The sequence below is a fragment of the Pseudonaja textilis genome, chromosome 2 (genome assembly GCF_049901715.1).
Source record: "Pseudonaja textilis isolate UNSWEBS1 chromosome 2, rPseTex1.2, whole genome shotgun sequence".
Classification (NCBI taxonomy): Eukaryota; Metazoa; Chordata; class Lepidosauria; order Squamata; family Elapidae; genus Pseudonaja; species Pseudonaja textilis.
The window spans coordinates 142,499,823-142,523,055 of NC_141991.1; the positions used below are offsets into that span (position 1 = coordinate 142,499,823).

The 23,233-nt window shown below is 38.1% G+C and overlaps 1 long non-coding RNA gene across 1 annotated transcript; it reads right to left on the bottom strand.

The window, feature by feature from the left end:
- Nucleotides 1-4,010: 4,010 nt before the first annotated feature.
- On the bottom strand, nt 4,011-20,124 carry LOC148127128 (uncharacterized). The gene is made up of 3 exons (XR_015741952.1): nt 19,518-20,124; nt 18,499-18,607; nt 4,011-6,057 (listed from the first exon to the last, which is right to left on the bottom strand). It is a non-coding gene; the product is annotated as an uncharacterized LOC148127128 (long non-coding RNA).
- Between the last annotated feature and the right edge of the window lie 3,109 nt (nt 20,125-23,233).

The following is a 23,233-nucleotide window of genomic DNA, read 5'->3' on the forward strand; positions in this document are numbered from 1 at the left end:
ATAATGGCCCACAGTTCGCATCGACTGAGTTCAGCCGTTTCGCTGCCAACCTGGGTATCCGCCACATTTTCACAGCCCCATTTCACCCTGCCAGTAACGGATTGGCTGAAAGGGCCGTCAGGACCACTAAAGAAGCCCTGGCAAGGTTCAACAAGGATGACTGGCACCACAAACTCTCGCGGTTCCTGATGAGCCAGCACTCAACTCCTTGTTCAGTCACCAATAAGTCCCCAGCTGAGCTCCTGATGGGCAGGCGTCTGAGGACTGTATTGGACAGACTACACCCACAGTACTGCCCTGACTCTCCCTCGCTTCCACATCGGGGGTTAGACATTTTATCTTACAGGAGCCAGTTTTCGCGAGGAACTTCGCTGGAGACCCCCTATGGATCCCGGGCGAGATCATAGCCATCACCGGGCCGCGATCGTATCGGGTCAGACTGGAGGATGGCCGCGTCTGGAGAAGGCACATAGACCAACTGCGTAGACGCCTCAGCACCATCGCCAGCAGAGACCCAGAGGCACAAGACGAGGGGAGGCTTCATCCTCAGCCTCACATCCACATCACGCCCGGCGATCAGTTCACACCTACAGCCGGTTCCGAAAGCCCGAACACAGACAGCGGTGCCCAGACAGTTGACCAGCCCGATCCAGTCTACAGGAGCACACCCCCAGTGAGCAACCCTACGAGCCCCGGGCAGGTCCAAACCGAGGGGCACACTGGGGACACTTTGCCGACTCTGCCTTCCCTGGCAGACCCCGGACGGACAGACGATGTTCCAGAGCTACGCCGTTCCGGGCGCCAACATAAACCCCCTGCCTACCTCAAAGACTATGCATGTTCGCATCTGGGGGGAAGGGGTGTTATGTCCTGAGGACTCTAGGAGTTCTCACTCAGGTCCACTCACTTGTGTGGGCGTTCTTCCCCCTTTCCTCATTGGTTGGTTCTCCCCAGCAGCCAGCTATAAAAGCAGGCTGCGGGGTCCAACCAGTTGCTGATTGCTGCGAGCCAGTCCCAGGCGTGGCAAGCACGGTCAGCCCTTTATTGTTATAATAAAGTATTGTTGCACTCATGCTCTGGTTCAGCCTCTCATTGCTCAAACTTAACAGAAAGTGTGCCGGTTTGGTGAGAGTTTTTCTTTTATTTTAAGATTTGAAAGAACACCCTAAGGAAAAGAAAGAATTTGTAAAATCTAAGACAGAAGTGATTAAACGGCGATTTTAAACAGGAAGTCAAAATTAATATTTCTTTTTTTATTGCTGGACTCTTAATGTATGATTTTTTACTTTGGACTGGTTTTCTTTTTTACCTTACTTTTTCTTTTTTGTCTTTTTTCCTTTTTTGTCTTTATAATATTCTAGGCTAGAGATTCCCTTTCAGCTTTTTTTTTCTTTTAAGTTTTTCCTTCATTTTTAATTATTTTTTTATTACATTTTGTTTGGAAAAGGAGGGGGAAAGTGAAAGTGGAGGAAAATTTGTAACACTGCCATCTAGAGGCTTAGAAACATCGTTTTCTTTTTTTCCTTTTTGACCAGACAAAGCTGAGAAAGAACTGGGGCTTCTTTTCAAGGACTTATCAAACAGGCTCAAAGTGTTATTGCAGGTGCTCCTCTGGCTTTCTATCAGTGGCTGGAGTCTGGTGTTGAAACTTACAGAAAGACGACGATAAGATTCTAGAGAAGAGAGTTATAAAATTGTTTGGAACTTAACAAAAAGCCTTGGATAATTAAATAGATGCAGTGTGTTCCTTCTCTCTCTCTCTCTTTTTACATTGGGCTATTCTCTACTTTGACAAACCCCCTCCTTATTAGTTTACTATTTTTGATAGTTATTTGACCTTTGGCTTTTTGGAATTTGGTTGGGGTTTGTTTTTTGTTTTTTTGCTTTTGGAGTCTATTTTTTATTGTTGCATCTTATTTTAAAGGGAAAATCTTAGTATTAATTTTTCTTTTTCTTTTTAAGGGAGTAGTCTTTTTTTTCTTTTTTTCTCTCCCTTCCCATCTCTTTATTCACCTCTTATATTGTTTTTTTTCTGTGGCTCCTTTTTTTACTTTTTATACCTGACTTTTTAATTGGATTAAGGTGTTGAAGAACCTGAAGAACGGTGTTTTTTTCGCCACCCACAATACTTAACAATTTTTCCCTTTTCTATGGTTTTTTTTTCTTTTGTGGGAGGGGCTTTTTTGCTATATAACCAATTGATTGGATTAAAGTGTACAAGAACCTGAAGAAACTTTTATTTTATTCTGCTTCCTTTTTACTCCACTATTTTTACTTGGAATTACAACTGGTCATTACACGAGTGGATTAAGGTCTAGAAGAACCTGAAGATTTTGAATTGTTTGAAATGAGCAGGAAACTAACAGTGGCTGGTTCTTCAATTCCTACTACTTCCTTGTCACCATCTGGAGGACAACACTCAATACAGACAATATTACAACAAGAAAAAGAACAGGAAAAGGTGACACTGCAGATGATAATGCAATGAATTCAAAACATACAAGCAAGAACAGAGAATATTGAAAAGATAACAGAGAACATTGAACAAAGAACAGGAAAAATGGATGAAAAGGTGGAAAATATTCAATAAATGATGATGAAGTATAATGAGAGATTCCAAAAAATTGAAGAAGAAGATAAACAAAGAGATAAGAAGATTAGAGATATTGATGGCAGACTAACTGTGGTTGAACAAGATAAAAGTGGGATGTTGGGATGGGAGATGGACAGATCAGAATTTTATCTTAGATTCCAAAACATAGAGGAAGAAAAGAGACAAAACTTGGCAGAGATAATGATAGAAATCTTGGCTGAGGCTCTGGAAATAACTAAAGAGAAGATGAGGTCTTTCGAGTTTTCACAAGATACGCAATGAGAAATAGTTTACCAAGAGAAGTTCACATTAGATTTACAAAGAAAGCTATTAAAACACAAATATTACAGGTGGCAAGAGAGAAAACATTGAAATATAAATCAAGATAAATATACCACCCAGAATTTTATATTTGCTTCAAACAATTCCAATTAGGCTAGAGAAAGATTACTTTGAAGATTTAAATAAAATTGTGTTGTCATATATATGGCAGGGTAAAAAAGCGAGAATAAAACTAAAACTCTTGCAAGATGCTAGAATAAGAGGAGGATTTGGTCTGCCTAATTGGGAGTTGTACTATCAAGCTACAAATCTGATGTGGGTTAAGGAATGGATAACATTAAGAAATACTAGATTGTTGACTTTAGAAGGACATCATCTGTTGTTGGGGTGGCATGCCTTCCTGTGGTACAAGAGAACTAAAACACAGGGGTATTTTAGAAGATATTATATATGGGAGGCTCTGTGGTTAAATTGGGAGAAGACTAAAAGGCAATGTTATTTGAAAATTCCAGTCTGGCTATCGACTATTGAAGCATTTTCTTACCCTATAATATATAAAAAGGAACAAACAGTTAGATATGGTGAAATATTGAATTAAAAGGGTGAACTTGAATCTATGCAAAAACTAGAGGAACAAGGTATAAAGATGAATTGGTTTTCATATGCGCAAATACGTTCTAGATATGATAAAGATTCTAAAACAGAATGTTTCTATGATAAATTTACTGATTTAGATGAGATCTTGACAGGTACTGATGAAAAGGTGATTAAAAAAATGTATGGATATTTATTAGAAATTAAACTAGAAGAAGAACGAGTTAAGGAAACAATGATTGCTTGGGGGGGAAATTTTGGATATGGGATTGATTTAGAGAAATGGCAAAAATTGTGGTCTCAAAATTATAAAATGACAATGTCAACAGCATGTAAAGAAAATTTGTATAAGATGTTTTACAGGTGGCATTTCTCCCCAACAAGAATAGGAAGAATGTTCAAGAACAAATCTGAAAAATGTTGGAAATGTCATCAGGTACCTGGCTCATATTACCATATGTGGTGGACATGCACGGATGCTAAAAGATATTGGACTAAAATCCACACATGGTTGGAAAAAATGACAAAAAAACACATAGACTTGAAACCAAAGATATTTTTATTGGGAATTTTACCCGAAATATACAGTAAGGAATTGAAATATTTGATTGTGAATGTATTTACAGCAGCTAGGATTGTATTTGCCAAAAACTGGAAAAATGAGAAAATACCAACGCAGGAGGAAGTTATTAAGAAAATAATGGAATGTGCTGAAATGAGTAGATTGACATTTGAAATCAGAGAACAAGATGATAAACAATTTTATAAGATTTGGGATTTATTTTATCAATGGCTAGACAATAAAACATGGTAATGAAATATGTAGATTTTTTAGAATATAAAGAACATATAAATATGTATTATCTTTATCATAATAATAATATAATTATAGGATAGATTTGGGGTGATAATATGAATTGTCATAAAATAAATCAATTAAAATATGGATTATCTTGCAAACATGAATGAATAATAGTATAGTTAAATGATTGATTAATAATATCAATGTATTTAGGAATATTTGATAGATAATATGAGAACATATACAAGTAATTGTAAGTGATGACTATAAAGTGGATGCACAAAACAATTTGTAAACCAACCGACACTCTGTATGTACATAAGTGGAAGATGGTTTGATGTTTTTATGTTGTGTTTGTTTATGTTTGTCTAAAAAAATAATAAAACTTTTCCAAGAAAAAAACAAAGGTGGGGGTGAGTTTCTGCTTCTGAGTTTCTACTCTTTTTAGAGGAAATATTCTGCCTTTTTAATATTTCCTAGGATATTTCAATTTTCTAGGAGAGGGGTGGGTGCTAACTTCCTACAATCCTGCTTTTTTTTTCTCAAAACAAAAGGTGGTCAGATCAGGGAGACTTGATGGGTGCTTTTATTTTTTCTGATGCAAAGGGAAGGGCATTGAAAAAGAGGCAACAGAAAAGGATTCCTTCAGTGGCTCCCCGAAGCTTTCAACCATGAAAGTCTAGCAGCCTGGGAAAACTTCTGGATTTATTTTTTTTTTGCTGTATCCAATTTTTCATGCCAATTAATTTTCAGATATTTGATGTACTTTTTTATGAGTCAGGTTATAATCACAAGCCCCTACATTCTCCACATCCCTTAAATTACAGGCTGCCCATTTCCAAGGTTTATGATTACTACCTGCCTAGCTCTTAGCTTCCAGGGTTTGTGAGGCCAAATTGAGGTTAGTCAGTGTGCAATCCAGGATATTTAGTATTTTTAAAGTTACACACAATGAGCCCTGGGACTTCTATTCATGAGACAACCAGTGCAACATATCCTGCTTTACTGGGCAACTGGACAGCATCATTTGTGAGTCATAGTCAGGACTTGGGATTTGGAGATTGGGATTTCTGCTATCTCTTCAGGAATTGCCTGCCCGCTCCCCCTTGGGATTAGCAGGACAATATGACTGCTTGGGCCTTAGTGCCACAGAGCAGCAAAACAAAAACAAAAAACACACAAAAAGGAAGCTAGGAGTAGCAAAAAAGAAGAAGCTAGGAGCAGTTTTGTGTGGTGGTAGGTGAAAGGGATAACCTCTATCTAATTCTGAATGGTGTGTCTCTGTGTATGTGCCTGTGTATGCAGCTAGTTTTACAATACAGATAATACAAACACGCTGGACAATTTTCCCTCCCACCAGACAGAAATACAAGGTGTTCAGAACTTGCTGGGCCAACCTCTCTCAAATACAATCCTTACATGAGTACATCAAACTGGTTACAATATAAATGATACAAGAAAGAAAATATTACAATGGATTTCACATTACAATTAATTTTCAATTACAATGAATTTCCACCCTCCTCCATAATCTTTCTAACTGTCTTCTGGGGATTGAAAAGAGTCGTTTAGTCTTTTACTGGTCCATCTCAGGGTCCTTTCCTTCATGACTCTGGGTGGCATAGGCTTGGCCTGGTGGTATGGGTGGTCAGTCAGGCTTGGGAAGGTCTGCCCACTCTGGTTTGCTGAAATGACATTCAGTGGAGGCTGGATCCAAACACAATTCTTTGGCTCCAATGGATGGAATGTCTCTAGAGAGCAGCTTCTGCTTCAACTTGTGGCCGGGCTGAAAGACAAAGAACAAGGGGGGCCCTCCCCTCTTCACTGGTAATTCTACCAGGAAAGGCTTTGTAAAAGGATTAGAGATGTTGGTGTTTGTGTGGATAGCTTGCAGGCATGGTTTGAGGAGGAAGAAAAATAACACATCAGTATTGCAGGTACTAAACAGATAAATCAGTTTCAACAAAATGGAGACACAATAGATGAGAAAGGAAAAAAACTGGATTCACATGCTTCAGGAAAAGGATGAACAGGTAAAATCATTTAAACACACAGTAAATGCAAGAATGAAACTTTTCTTGTAAATGAACTTAAAACATTTGTTAATAACCTTGGGTTTTTCTTAAAAGCACAGAGAGGAAAGAAAATTGAACTCTGTTCCTCATCCAGTCTAATCGGCCAGACCAGACTGGGAGAAGACATTTTCTCTCAGTGTTTTTAACTCTTAACAATTTAAAATTCATATCTGAAGGGTTCAGAGACACTTAACAGTTGCAATAGTTACTTCAAGGATACACAGAACTTAGACACACGCGCGCATGTACACACACACACACAAACAAGGACACAGAGAGGAAAACAAAACTCTGAGGTTTACATACACACTGATCATTTCCACAATAGATATCTCAGTTAAATTGGGGAAGGCAGAAATCTTAAGGAACAAACCTCTCATTCCAACCTACCTCTTTCATTATGTATAATGCACGTTGTCTTGAGCATCTAGAGCAGGGGTATCAAACTGACAGCCTGCAGGCACAATGCGTTACCCATAGGCCACACCCATCCCAGCTCCAGGAAGGGGGAAAACATCATGAAATGTCACATGACAGCAACGTGACACAGTGAGTTTGACACCCATTTTCTAGAGTGAAAGCGAGACAAAATCCTAGCAAATAAAATGTGAAAAAAAAGGCATGAAGGACAAATATTTTACTTACAGGGTGGGGCCAAGGGGAATTTTGTTGCTCAAGAATGTGGTTGTAATATTCATTCTTTTTTTTTTTTTTGTCAACAGATCTAAGTTTGAAGAAGTCAAGATGCTTCCACAGCATCTCGAAACTGATTTTGAGTTTTGGGGGAATGAAAACATAGAATCATAGACTACTCCATCCTATGAGCTCTTTTTCTGCTGTAAGAGTGTAGCAAGCTTTGTCTATCCTCTCCTATTAGAAAGTATGCAGACCTGACCCAAACCTTAAAAGGTTCTCATGAAATCAGAATCAATTTATGTTCTGACATGACACTCTGATTACAGAACGAAGAAGGCTGATGCCCTAAAAAAAAGAAAAGACTGCTTGGCAAACATGCAATTTTTAGCTGAAAATTTTCTTTACAATTTTGATGAACCCATAAAGATGCTGGAAAATAGGACACTTCCGGCTTGTGGTGCTTCGGTGCAGGCAGGAATCCGTGACTGTGCACGGTCTCTGCCTGTGTTCACTGCCTGAGTGCCCCAAGCCATTTGGCTTTGGGGCTAAGCCACCTTTGTAGAAGGTGGTGAAGACTGGGGGGTTCTGGCAGGGACGAGAGACATCGCATCTCTCTTCCCTAGCCGGCTAAATCTCTTCTCCGATGGCAGCTGAGCAGCAGTCTCTAATGGCCGCCACTTAGAAGAGCTCAGCCGGGAAAAGGAAGTGCTGGAGGAGTTTGTGAAGAAATGAAAGTGATTTTGCTGACCGGGACAAAGGAACAGTGAAAGTATCCTGGTAAAGTATCCTCTTTATATAATATATTGTGTGACTTTAGGATGTGCTAAACAGAATCCCAATACAAGTTATGTGTGATATTAAGTATTATTAGGTTAGGGGAAAGAGTTAAAGGCATCATACTCCAATTAGTGTACAGGAGAGGTTTTGTTTAAAGAGAAAAAATGAATGGATAGTTGAGAACAGACAAAGAATGATAAGTATTATGACTTGAACTGAGATAAGTAGAATAAAACTAAGAGAGTTAAAAAAAGGAAGAAGCTATATAGAAAATGGAAAACGGTAATAAGATATGGAATGATATATAAAAGGAACATGATTTTTGAAGGGGCATCTGTACGATGAGTTTTAACCCGGGATCAAGCAACTTTCAGACAAGATGTTTTATGTTTTTATGTTTTATGTCTTGTTTGTTTTTGTATTGGAAGAGAATAATGAAAATGTATAAGACAGATGGATATAAAAAATGTATACAATCTAAAGTTAAAGAGATATAATTTGAATAAATAGAAGGAAAGGAAGTAATAAAGAGAAGTTCGGGATAAGATATGAAGATGAACAGATAAGGTAAATATACATATCAAATTGTGTTTGTTTGGAAATGTGATAACTTGGAATAATTTTGTCTTTAAATAAGATGTTGTATTGGTTTTTTTCAAAAAAAAACTTCTTATGTCATTATATTTTATGTTTTGTTTGTCTGTGTATTGTTTTGGAAAATCAATAAAATTTGTTTTAAAAAAAAGATGCTGGAAAATATTCAGAGGAAACTGCCAGTAAATCAATCAAATCCACAAAAGGAATGTGATCTTAAACCAGTATATTCATTAGGAAGAAATATGGACTCAGAAAAATGAGTCAACTTTGTTAGTGTTTGGGGACAAACCCCCAAGCAGAGTGCACAGCAGCAGTCAAGCCAGGCAGCCAAATGAGAGAGAGGCTGGGCCCAAGAGTATACACACACTGGAGACAAAAACACTGTTTGTAGTTTTTAAAATAGGTATTTAATTCACACAGAGATTAAGAAGTGTCATTCAGTCCATATGTCAGTATCCAGTATATCCATCCAGTTACCTAGTCCATTAACAGTAAATACAATGTCTTTATCTGCTTGTAAATCTTCTCCTCCCGATACCTTTCTCTCAAAGACAACGCTGAGTATGCACAGCTCACCAAGTAAACAGTCCTTTTGTTCAGTAGAAAAAGGTATCTTGCACAGTAGCCAACAAGCAGACGTCTCATACAGGAATAAAACAGCAGGCAGCAGAGATCAGAGAGACCAGCAGACCAGCGACCAGTAACACCAGGAAACAGTAACCAGAAACCAGGAAGTGTTACGTCTCTCTCACTGCCTTATTACTGCTGCTTGCAACCGCACCCTTAATTATCACATTACATTGCAGTTTTTGTGCTTAAAGCTGCAAACACTTAGACCTAGGTTTATATATTCATTCACCCAAACTAGTTGGTGTATCCATATACCCAACATTCTCCCCTTTTGGGTGATATAAATATATAATACCCTTACATTCTAAACCCATATTTTTCACAACTCTCTAGGTGCTTAATGGCACCTTGGGCTTTAGTAAAATTATCAGCTATATTGTCCTCCGACATGCAGTACTCCAGCTGTATCATTTTACTCGTTACAGATTTGTCTAACATTTAGGTACCTTAAATCTGTATGCTTGCTCCTAGTTTTTACTGCAATATTTGTGGCCATTTGAATTGCTGCCTGATTATCTTCATGTACAACTATAGGATAATCTACAGTTATACCCATATCATTCATTATTTGTTTATACATAATTAACTCAGTACATAATAGTGATAAACAGGAGAATTCTGCCTCCATAGTAGACAAACTTATATGCTATTGTCTTATTGACTTCCAACCTATTAATGTCTTACCCAGCATTATGGCTGTTCCTGAAGTCGACTTTCTTGTGTCTCTTTCTGATGCAAAACTAGCATCTGCATAAGCACTCAATATTAGGTCACCTTTTGGTTCTAAATACAGTGCATGGTGTAATGTTCCTTTAAGATATCTTAAGATTCTCTTCAATGCTATCCAGTGACATTGAAGCGGATCATTATTGTGTCGTGCCAGCTGATTAATACTATAAGCTATATCTGGCCTTGACCAATTGCTAATGTATGATAAGCTACCAATCAAAGATTGATATATTACCTTATCAAACTTGGGACTTTGAGCATCCATTTTGCAAATATCCTGACTCATTGGAGTCTTTGCAGACTTACAAAGTTCCATCTTATAATCTATTAGCAATTTAGATATCTTATCCTCCTGAGATATCTTATAACCTTTCTGTGTTTTCAGTATATTCAAACCTAGATATCTCTTTATCTCCCCTAATTGCTTGATTTTTATTTTATTTTCTAATGATGCTATTATTTTATTTGCTTCATCATTAGTCTCAGTAATCAAGGCAATATCATCAGTGAACAATAATAATAATGATATTTTACCATTTGTCTCCCTTTTAAACAGACATGGATCGGCTAAACCAGCTTTAAACCCTATATTGTTCAGTTCCTTTACAATATACTGGTTCCATTCATAGCCTGATTGTTTAAGACCATAGAGGCTCTTTTTTAACAACCAACAATCATTATTATTTTCACCTTTCAATCCACTAGGCTTTTTCATATATACAGTATGTCTTAGTGGAGCGTGCAAGTAAGCAGTTTCCACATCTAAATGGTTAACTATATATTTCTTGCTTGCTGCCCACACTAAAGCTGCCCTTAATGTTGCTGCTTTAAGACTAGGTGCAAATACTTCATCATAGTCATTGACACTTTGTCTAAAACCTTGGGCTAGTAATCTTGCCTTATGGATTATATTTCCATCTTTATCAGTTTTTATCTTAAAAATCCATTTGCAGCCAATGGGTTTTATATCAACAGGTAATCTCACATTTTCATATACTTTCATATCCTTCAAGGATCTCAATTCCTTATTCATTGCTGCATACCAACTTTCCTTATCTTTAGAAGGATACTTTTTAATCTCATCCACAGTATATGGAACTCTATTAACCTGGCACACTGTGTTAGCCTGGTATCTATCAGGCGGTCTAGATACTCGTGTAGTTCTTCTGGGAATTACAGGGCTTGTATGAGGACTTTTTTGAGTTACTACCTGTTCATGTTCCTCATCTTTCTCAGCTATTGGCTCTATTTCTTCCTCTATGGGCACAATTTCTTCCTGTATTTCTCTTTTAACTTTATTCTTAAAGTTACAGGGATAATTAATGGGATTTCTATAGGATTCAATAACCACTTCTTTATTGTTATCCTGTTCTAACTTATCCCATCCTACGTGCTCTAGAAATTGGGCATTAGCACTACATAACACCTTAGATGTGCCTTTCTCCCAAAATCTATATGCCCTATGGTTTGCTTCGTAACCAACGAAGAAGAATTGTTTAGCTCTGTGTTGCCCTTTACGCCTGAGTTGTGTAGGGATATGCACCCATGCTGGTGCACCAAATGTGTGCAGGTAACTCAGATCAGGCTTCCTGCCATGCCACATGGTGAATGGTATTTCACCAGTAGTTGAGTTAACAACGTTGTTCAATATGTTATTAGCACACATTGCAGCCTCCCCCCACACAAAATCAGGTAATCCAGAATCAGTTAACATTGTTCTAACCATTGCCTGTAGTGTTTGGCCTCTTCTCTCTATAAATGCGTTGTGTTGTGGTCTGTATGGTGCAGATTTCTTGTGCTCTATTCCAGCTACCTTTAATCTATTCTGGAATTTGCTGTTAACAAATTCCATACCATTATCTGTCACCAGGGTTATCAGTTGCCGTTTAGTCTTTCTTTCTGCAAACTTTAACCAGTTGAAGAAATGTCGATATGTTTCAGTTTTGCTTTTCATTAGGTAGCAAAACCCATATCTAGAGTAATGGTCCATAATGCTCAGTATATATCGAGCACCCCCCATACTGGGTTTCTTTGGACCTATAATGTCTGCAAATACTACTTCTAAAGGTTCTTTAGTTTTGAAACCATTTAGCCTATTTGCAGGCAATATTTTACTCTTATCTTCACAGCAGACATTACAACACAAATATTTATCACAGGGTTTTAACCTTATTCCTTCAGATAACTCTACTGTACGTTTTAGCATTTTAAAATTTACATGCCCCAAACGCCTATGCAATAAATGGATACATTCATTATGAGGCTTGATATTATTAAATACAGTCTGTGCCTCCCCTTTCTTACTATCATGTAAGACATATAATGCTCCATTTAAAGCTGCAGTTACCCTTTTGCCATCTCTTTCAATTATGAAATTATTATTCTTAAATGTAACTACATAACCTAGTTTGTCTAATACTCTTACAGAAAGTAAGTTCATCTTTAACTGTGGTACATACAACATTTTTATCTTCTGGTTTAAACATGGACAATATGCAATACCTTCACCCTTGGCCTTGAGGTGCCAGCCGTTCGCGAGTGATATATGCTGAGAGCTTGTAGACATTTTTATAAACTTTGTCTTATCTCTTGTGATGCAGTGGGATGCTCCACTGTCCACCACCCATAAATCACTCTTCACATCACAGTTGCTGTACGTGGCTAGTTCAAAGGATTTCTTTGGCTTTTTTACATTCTGGCGTTTTCCTTTTCTGCAGAATCTTGCCAAATGTCCTCTGCCTCCACAATTAAAACACTTTTTAATTGTGTATGCCGTCGAAGATAAATTCTCTTCTTCCGGGTGCTTTACTTTACTAAGCTGGTTTCTCTCAAGCTTTGAAGATAATTTCTCTCCTTTATTAGGTTTATCTTCCCTCAGCTGGTCACGCTCAAACCTTCTTCTGGCTTCTTCTAATAGCCTGCCGGTAATCTCAGTTACTGATAAACTGTCTTTTGGCAATACTTCTAAAGCAGTCACAAAATCATCATAGCTTCGATCCAAAGAAGACAGTATGATGTATACTTGTTGCAACTCATTAAATATAAGCTCTTTTTCTTGTAACTCCTGAAAAATGCTTTTCATACAGTTTAAATGAGTTAACATGTCTCCATTCTCCTCAAGATGTGTTCTAAACAGCTTCCGTGTAAGATTGATATGGGCTCCTACACTGTCTCGAACATAAATCTTCTTGAGAATCTCACAGCAGTTAGCAGCATTTTCCTCTCCACGGATATGGATCAGTTGCTGGTCTGAGAGAGTCAGATCTATGATGCACAAAGCCTGCTCATTCTTTCGTTCATAGTCTTGTATCTTTTTGGCATCCTCTTCAACATTAGGATCTAAGTTAGATACATCTGGTGGGTTTGTTACTATGTCCCACAAACCTTCTCTTCGTAGAAGTAAACTACATTTCATTGACCATGAAACATAGTTTGTTCCATCTAATATGGATATCATGGACAGACTTGGCAAATTTACTTGTGCCATTGCTCTTCAGATAAATAACTATTCAACAAACAGTTTGTCTTTACAGTAATGTGCAACTCACCCCAAACTCTCACTGATATAACCTGGTTAGTTAGACTGTGGTCACTGCTGGGCCCATAACCAATGTTAGTGTTTGGGGACAAACCCCCAAGCAGAGTGCACAGCAGCAGTCAAGCCAGGCAGCCAAATGAGAGAGAGGCTGGGCCCAAGAGTATACACACACTGGAGACAAAAACACTGTTTGTAGTTTTTAAAATAGGTATTTAATTCACACAGAGATTAAGAAGTGTCATTCAGTCCATATGTCAGTATCCAGTATATCCATCCAGTTACCTAGTCCATTAACAGTAAATACAATGTCTTTATCTGCTTGTAAATCTTCTCCTCCCGATACCTTTCTCTCAAAGACAACGCTGAGTATGCACAGCTCACCAAGTAAACAGTCCTTTTGTTCAGTAGAAAAAGGTATCTTGCACAGTAGCCAACAAGCAGACGTCTCATACAGGAATAAAACAGCAGGCAGCAGAGATCAGAGAGACCAGCAGACCAGCGACCAGTAACACCAGGAAACAGTAACCAGAAACCAGGAAGTGTTACGTCTCTCTCACTGCCTTATTACTGCTGCTTGCAACCGCACCCTTAATTATCACATTACATTGCAGTTTTTGTGCTTAAAGCTGCAAACACTTAGACCTAGGTTTATATATTCATTCACCCAAACTAGTTGGTGTATCCATATACCCAACAAACTTCAAACACCTTCCTGAAGTTCAGGTCAGAATTTCTACATAAAAAACTGTCTAGATGGCTAAGTGGTAAATTGGTCTTTGTTAAGTGGGTTGAAGAGGATTGGGGAATGATTTTATCACATTTAACTGGGGAACAATTTCAACTGGACTTTTTTGGGAAGATAGATTGGCTTTGGAAGTTGGATTTATTATTGTCAATCAAACAACAATTGATAAGAGATGGTATTAAGAAACAAATGTGGGTATTTGATTGGGTTAATTTGGGGAATGATTTGGGATAGTTAATAAAGCTGTGATAAATTTGCCATGAGTTGTTTACAATAACAGTTTGTTAAAAGAGGGTTTTGGAATTTTAATCTAATCTTTTTATATTATTACAATTGTTCCTGATAATTATATAAAAAGCTTCCTTCTTATTGATATACTGTACTATATAGATGATAGATTAACAATTTGTAAATAGAATTAGTAGTTTAGTAATTTTAAATCCTTTAGACCTGTTTTACAAGGGGAAACTAATATTGTAATACATTAATCAACATTCAACTAGGGACAACAATATGTATATATTTTTATTTTATTTATTTTATTTTGTCAAGTGATTATTAGATAACAGGTATAAGTATAAACATGGCTATGAATACATGAAATGGATATGAATAAGAAAAAGAAACAATAGGACAGGGACGGTGGGCATATTGGTGCGCTTATGCATGCCCTCTAAAGACCTCTTATGAAAGGGGTGAGGTCAATAGTAGACAGTCTAAGGTTAAAGTTTTGGGGGTTTGGGGAAGGTTGAGTATTCCAGACATTGACCACTCTGTTGCTGAAGTCGTATTTCCTGCAATCAAGTTTGGTGCAGTTTACCTTGAGTTTTTATCTATTGTGTGCTCTTGTATTGTTGTGGTTGAAGCTGAAGTCCTCATTGACAGGTAGGACATTGCAATATATAATTTTAAATCGAACCGAAGGTGGCGTAGTTCTAGGTTGTCTAGGTCTAAAATTTCAAGTCTGATAGCATAAGGTATTCTGCTATGAGTAGAGGAGTAGAGAACTCTTCTTGTGAAATATTTCTGGACTTTCTCAATTGAATTAATATCAGATATGTAATGCAGGTTCCAGACTGATGAGCTGTATTCAAGTATAGGTCAAGCAAATGTTTTGTATGTTCTAGTTAGTAGAGTGTTATTACCAGAGAAAAAGTTATGCAGGATTAGGTTTACAACTCTTAATGCCTTTTTGGCTGTGTAGTTACAGTGGGCTCTAGCACTTAGATCATTTGAGATGAGTACTCCAAGGTCCTTGACAAAGTTTGGGTCATCAGCAAGGTCTTGACTATTTAGCTTGTATTTTATTTTTTGATTTTTTTTCTGCCAATATGTAAGACAGAGCATTTATTTGTTGAGATTTAAAGATGCCATTTGTTTGAGCATTCTGACACACGGTTGAGGTCTTTTTGGAGGGTAGTAGTATTGTCTGTGGTGTTGAATAGCTTTACATCATCAGCAAAGAGAATGCAGTTGCTCTTAATATGATCACAGAGGTCATTTATGTAGAGTATGAAGAGAGTTGGTCCTAGAATGCTGCCTTGGGGGACACCACTGTTAACAGGTACAGAATTTGATAGGACGCTCCCAATTTTAATCATTTGTTGTCTGTTTGACAGGAATGCTTCTATCTAGTTATGCAGGTGTCCAGAAATACCATAAGATTTTAATTTTAGGAGTAATTTGTTGTGTACCACTGAATCAAAGGCTTTACAGAAGTCTATGTAAATTGAGTCAATTGTTTTGCCCTGATCATGTTGTGTAATCCATATGTTTTTGCAGTATAAGAGTTGCAGATTACAGGATAGTTTTTTTTTCTGAAACCAAATTGTTTGTTAGAGAGTAGTTTGTTTGTCTCTAAGTGGAGGATAATGGATTGGTTAATAATTGATTCCATGACTTTACAGGTGACGCAGCATAAAGAGATTGGTCTGTAATTTTCAACTAGGCTGGGCTCTCCCTTTTTGAAGATGGGGATGACTGTGGCTAGTGACCATAGGTTTGGCAAGGAGCTGGTCCTGAAAGATTTTTTCAAAGATTATGCTTAGAGGTTCGGCTATGGCAGTGGATAGCTTTTTTAAGAAGTAGGCACATATTCCCTCTGGTCCAATAGATAGAGATGGTTTTAGATCGTGTAGTGCTTTTTCAACATTGTCTTCTGTAAAATCAATATGTATTAGATCATTGTAGTTGTCTGTGGTTCGACTAGGAAATATTGGGCATGATCTATTGCTGTTTACAAATACTGAGTCAAAGAATGTGTTAAAGCGGCTGGCTTTAACGGTGTCATCATTGCAGTCTTTACCATTAGATCCTTTCAGGGGTGGGATAGACCTTGAGTCTTTTAGTTTGTTTTTACAAAATTGTAGAAAGAGCGGGTGGAATTGGTGTGTAGGTTTTCCTCTAGTTTAATGTGATAATTGGTGCATTCAGTCTTTATCTGGTGGCATAAATTTTTGTATCTGCTTTTAAAGTTGGCAATGTGACCAGATTTGTTTTTCCACCAAAGGGATTTCTTTTTGGATTGGAGCTTCCTTATTGTTATGGGTAGTTTGTTTTTCCTGGTTTTGGGAGTTGTTATTGGTACATATAGTTTCATGACTTTTTTTGACTTCAAGTAAAAATATGTTGTAATAGTCTTCAACAGTATTGCATCCAGTGAATTGAATTTGCCAATCAAGAGATGAGAGATCATTGTCTATATGATCATAAGTGAGATAATGTTGAGACAAAATGTTGAGACAAAAGTCAGTCATGCTGTGGTCACTGTTGGAAAAGGATTCATTAATTTGTAGTCTGTAAATTGAATTCAAACTGTTGCAGAAGATGAGGTCGAAGCAATTGTTTAGTTTAGTGTTGTTGGCTACTAGTTGTTCCAGTCCCAGATTTGTTACAGCATTGTAGAAGGTTGCATGTATGGATTCGGTTGTACATTCGTTTAGGGTCCAGTTAATACAAGATAGATTGAGGTCACCAAGAAAGATCAAAGCATGTGGGCAAGAGGTTGCCCATGTTAGTAGTGAATTTAACTTGTTTACATGCTCAATGTCATAACCAGGAGCTCTGTAACACAGTAAGAATCAAAATGTGATATTTAAGGACAGTTTACAGACGATGGTCTCTGGAAGAGCAAGCTCCTGGGTAATTTGGGTGTTTTTTAGATGTAGGGACTTTTTATAGAAGATAGCAACACCACCTCCTCTATGGATTTCACAATCTGATCGGTAAACATGACTCAATTACTGTGGTAATTAAGTCAGGGAAGGATGCGTTGAGCCATGTTTCACAGACAAATATGATGTCAAATTCTGTTGTACATGTGAAGATGACAACAGCAAAATATCATCCAAATGATACTGCCGTCTGACAGATGGGCGGCTAGAGCTGCCAGAACTTTTGTAAATGTCCTTGGGGCACATGACCGCCCAAAGGGCAGGGCAATGTACTCAAAATGTTGATTATTATAACAAAATCTAAGAAATTTGCTGTGTGAGGGTCTAATTGAAATGTGAAGATAGGTCTCTGTTAAATCAATGGAGATTAGAAAATCACCCTTTCTTATGCTCAGTAGGATGGGCTGCAGTATAGTCATTTTAAACCTCCTATAAACTAGGGAATGATTAAGTCATTTTAAATCTAAAATTGCCCTCCACGAAAGGTTCATTACCTTGCCCTCCACTCCAATATCTATCTCCAAGGTTGGATCTATCTGACTGTTGATTATTCTTGAATCCAGATGTTCTCTGGAATTTTGGAAAGAATTGCCCCTGGTAAAAGGGATGAAAGGAACCTCTCCGAAAAGACTGGGAGGGTCTATTTTCTAATCTATGAAAAGAGAGGGGAGGATCTTTTTCTTGCTTCCTGACTCTATCAGAAGCGGGTCCAGGGCAATGACAAACAAATTATCTCCCAATATTGGGGATGAAGCAAGCTTCCATTTGTGTTTGATATCTGCTTGCCAATGTCTGAGCCATAACAACCGACGAGCTGTAACCTGAGATGCCATGGCTCGAGCAGAGAATTTGACAGAATACATGTGTTAGTCTATTTTTTAAATAGCAATAGCATTAGCATTTAGACTTATATACCTCTTCACAGTGCTTTACACTTTACAGGACTCTCTAAGCCAGGGGTCTCCAACCTTGGCAACTTTAAGCCTGGCGGACTTCAATTCCCAGAATTCCCCAGCCAGCACAGACCCCTGCTCTAAGTGGTTTACAAAGTCAGCATATTGATTCCAACAATCTGGAATCAATGCACCTTTTTCTTTTCAATGTCTTGTTCTTGTTTTTCCTCTGACTTTTTTCCCCCTGAATTATTGGGTGTTTTGAATTGTAACTTTTTTTAAATAAAATAAAATAAAAATAGTTTTTTAAAAAAACAACTGCAGGGATTCACGTAATTGTGGCACGAAAGGTGGGGCAAAACTCAGCTAAATACTGCTTTAAACGCTAACCCTAGAAATGTTGGGCTGAGTTGTGATCATATGTTGAAGATTACCTGGATTCTCAGGTTCATTCACCCCTGGATTAGACTTCTGGGACTTCTTGACACAACAGCTTATCAACACTACTATAGTAATACTTAGGAGCAAGAGTAATCCACACACCTGAAAGAGATAAAAAGAAAGGCTTTATTAACAATATAACTCGATAATATATTCCAGAATTTGAAAGCAAAAGCAATTTTGTCGTTGATATCCCAGATGCCAAATATTCACATAGTTAATTTAATTTAATTTTTTTATTTTATTTATGGGTTGAGGTCACCAAGAAAGCTAAGGTTTTCCTAAAAAATGTGTGGAACAATAAATGCATGGAGTTATTTCAACAGGTTGCTTTTTAATATACATTTGGGAAGCAGTTTTGCATATCAGACTTTCAAATCAGGACAAAAGGAAAAACAAATCATCACAAAGAAATTAATGAAAATCAGGCTATTACATAACAGTGGTGTGCAGAAATTGATCTGCTTGTATCATAATTATTGAAGTTCCATAAGAACTAAATTGTAATATAAGATTCAGTGGAATACAAACTACTTTGTGATGAATGGATCATGGACTAATCTGAAGAAGCTTATTGCTAAAGACCAGTCTATCAGTTGTGTCAAAAGTAAAAAAGTTGAATAGGTTTCCAATTTCTTTCTTGACCTAAGATGGATACCCAGTTATGTGCTTCTCCTCTATACCTCCATATTTATCCATTTGAATAACTAATAAATTAATGTTTCCCACTTTCCAGATACAGCAGAACGGGAAAGCAACTAGGAGAGAAAGGATTAAATTTCTCTCTTTCTCTTCAAATTTAAAATAACCCCGCAAAACAGCTTCTATTCCCAATAGCAAGTATCTATTAGGAGTTCAATATGAGCTCCATAATGTAGCTTAGCCTTTCTTTACTAATGAGCAAACATCGAAACAAATGTTATATTTTCAAATCAAATTTCAAATTTACAAGAATTTTATCAGGATTTTGTGGCAAGTGTCAGATGAAATATAAAATGAAACAAGAGCTTACCTTAGATATTGCTGACATTTCAACATTAGTTGGCTTTGTTGATGCATTATGATTTGTACTCGTTGCACACTGAAGATACCTTCCGTCCAACAACACAATCACAAACCACATCCAGGGGGGGAAGGAACTCTGCCATACCATGCAACACCAGTTGTCTTTTTTAACATCGAATGAGTTTAAAAAATACCGTTGAATAATAAAACTCAGCAAGAAGAAAATGCCAGATGGGGCTAATAAAAATATCCCAAAATGAATCTGGTTATATGGCTGTGGAGCACAGGTAAATTCATGTTCCGTAGTTTCTTCAATCACTGCCAGGATAATTGTGACAATGAAATTCAATATTAATTTGTTCTGTAAAAGGTTCTTAACATACTGATTAAAGTGCATTTTGAATGATTTGCTCTGTCTGCTTGAAGGTTTCTGAGAAGTTATCAAGTTACCAAGGATATCAAGCACAATAGAAAACGAAAGGAAAACATATCCTTTGCTACGCATATCATGTCATGGGAGAGAAATCTTTTACAGAACTCCCAGAGGAAGTTCAAACAGAGTATTATAAAGTGCTCACTCTTTCAGCAGCCACTTTCTGATGCTGAGGTTCTTGCGGTCCTTCTCCATCAAAAAGTCATGAGTTGCCCTGTGTCACCAAGGCAGCTTCCCTGCCTGAAGAGAGGCCAAAAACTGAGTGTTGTCACTGCTGAACCAACACTTCTACCACTAGGTTACATTGGCTGCATCCCTTATCAGCAGCTTGATTGTAAGTCAAAGTAATATCCAAGGCTTGTTTCTCAGATCCATTCATCAAAGAGATAAGTCTAATTCACTTCTTCTATCTACCAGGGACAATGGGTCACAGAAACTAACCTTCCACGTGACTTGTGTGGAGGTAGTAAAGGAAATTACAAAGGTAGAGCAATTATGGGACTTGATTCTAAATTCAGGCTGGCAAAGCAGATATTAAAACACCTTTCTTACTGTCAATTCTCTAAATGTCTGTGGGGAAAAGCCTGTAATGCTTTAACGAAGGCCTCAGACTGGTGAGCAAGTTAAGCTATTGAAATTTTAACTGCAGCATGGAGAAGAAGGTTTGTGCAGGGCTCTGGTGAGAATAATTAGTCCTGCATGGTAAGGAAAATACAATTCATGCATAATGTGTGTGGCTAGTCTTGGATCTCACTCACACAGCTGCTTTTCTGGGCTCCCCTCCTATTTCAGAGCCAGCAGAAAATCCTGCTGCCGCCTGATACTAGGATGAAATTTTATGCTTTCATGAAAACAAAAAGGGAGGGAATTTCCTGTCAGGCAGGCTACAAAAACAAAACAGGGGAATCCTTTCCATTACACTTCTAACTAAGTATGTTAAATCAGGCTAATCAATTCCAGGGGGTTCCTCATTCTCTAGGCCAGTTTGCCATCCAACTATCCACTTAAAAATCCATTTTAAAAGTGGCTGAAGAAGCATTTTTCTAGTGTCCCTGACAGTCAAAAGATGACTGAGGGGGTGAAAGAAATGATCAGAAGAGTCAGTTCCAGATGGAATCTTCAAAAGCAAAACCCATCAAGAACCACAAGTTTGGTAGGCAGACAATTCAGACACAGAGTCTACTGGTGGGATAAGAGGGAAAGCAATGCTTCCAGATAGTCACCCATGAACTTCCTCAAGCTGTAGGCAGACTACAAAGTACAGGTGTTGCCATTTGGAAGCTGCTAGTAGGCCATCCTCATGCTGAGTCAGAGGTTGTAGAATATGCCCTTTATCAATGCAGTTTTTTTCTCAAACCATAGACATTCCCTGTATGGATGTCCTGCAAACATAGAAATATTTAGAAATACCTACATCAGAGGCAGTATTCGACAGAATAGCAGAAATTTTGACTAGTTTGGAAAACAGGCAAATACCACTTCTGACTGGCCCCACCACCATCTATTCTTTGCCTCCTGAGTCCCAGCTGATCGGCTGGGTCTTCTTTTGTTGCCCTGCACAGGAAAAGGGAGCTGAAAAGCAGGTTAGTGGGGTGGGGAGGGAATGGGGATTTTGCAGTAACTTTCCCCTGCCACGGCCACCAAGCCATGCCCACCTAGCCACACCATGGTCACCAAGCCACGTCCACAGAACCAATAGTAAAAAAAAATTGAATCCCACCACTGACCCACATGTACACATACCACATTGCATCATTTTAGATTAACTGACATGAATCAGATGTCTGTTTCACAGGACAGAATAATCACCGTAATGGGAATATTCCCCATGTTTTGGATCTTAAATGAATCAATCAAGGAGGCAGGGGAATGTGCAGACTGTTCTGTCACGGGAAAAGATCAGACTCGAGACCAGGGTTGAATTCAGCTCTTTATTAGCCCCCAGTAACTTCAACTTCTTAAACTTCCCACCGTCAGGTGGACCTGTCGCAACGGTAGTTTAGTAACCAATCTATAGGCGGCAATAGCCGTCCAATCAGAATGTAGTAATACGAGTATGCAAATGTCTATATACAACACAGACAGTTAGATGACAAATTTTTTACTGTATTAGCTTGGAGCTAATCAGTGCCTTCTATTTAATGTGAGGGCCTAGTACAAATAACTATTAAGTAAACAGTTTTATAAAGTGGTGGTGAGCTGAGTGACAAACATCTTAACCAGTGGTGGGATTCAAATTGTTTTACCACCAGTTTGATGAGTGTGGCTTGTTGGGCATGCTTTGCCTAATGCTGGCGTGCAGCTTTCCCCATACCAGCTGAGACCTGCAGCGCCAATCAGCTGAGCGGATAAAGAAGAGAAAAGCACAGGGAGGATTTTCTTTCCTCCTCTCAGCTGATTGTCAGCTTTTTTTACTACTGGTTCGGCTAAACCGGTCTGAACTGGTAACATACCACTACTGAACCCTTTTTTGCTTTTGATCCATGGAGCATAATAAGTAAACTTGTGAGGAAAATAGCCTCTGGTGGCAGGAAGAGAGCAAGCAGTGAGTTAGGCAAGCTGCTGCAGAGAGAGCAGCCATTGAGTCTCTTGCTTCTCTGGGCTCAGCAAATGGCGGCTCATGGTGAGCAGCAATTGCCAGACTGGGCTTTCTCTTCAAGCTGAATGCTTCAATGTGTGGAGTGAATAGCCTGCAGATGGGTGCTAAATGCCTTTCAGAGACATGACAAGGTAGCTTGGGGAAAATACAGTTTAACTTTGCTGCAAAATTTGTCCATTGAACTGAGTATGTTGTGTGGCACAGGTCTATAGTTATCCACAGCCAATGGTACAGACAGGCCATTGATTCTGTAGGGAGAGAAGGGCAGTCTCTGACAGCCAATCCCGTGGTCCAGGGTTTCAATTATAAGTAGGAGCACCAAAAACATCAATATGGTGGCTTCAATCATGCAGCCATAGCTGCCATCTTGACTATTTGTACTTCCTTATGGATATTCACAACTGAACTGCATTTCTCCAAGTTATCTGAGGAAAGGAAAAGACAAGGAAAAGAGAGAGATTAATTGAGCAATGATAGAAATGAAGCCAAAAGATATTTTTACATTCCCTGGCCATATCTCAGGTACCCTGTTGGTACGGGGATTTCTGAACCTTCATGCATGATTCTAAGCTGCTTTTAATAAACTTAATGTAGGAAAACTAGGGTACTTTGAACCCTATGGTTTTGATGTTGTAGCTGTGAATGTGTGCTAGAAATGTGTTAAAATGTGTGATAGCCACTACTTTTATAT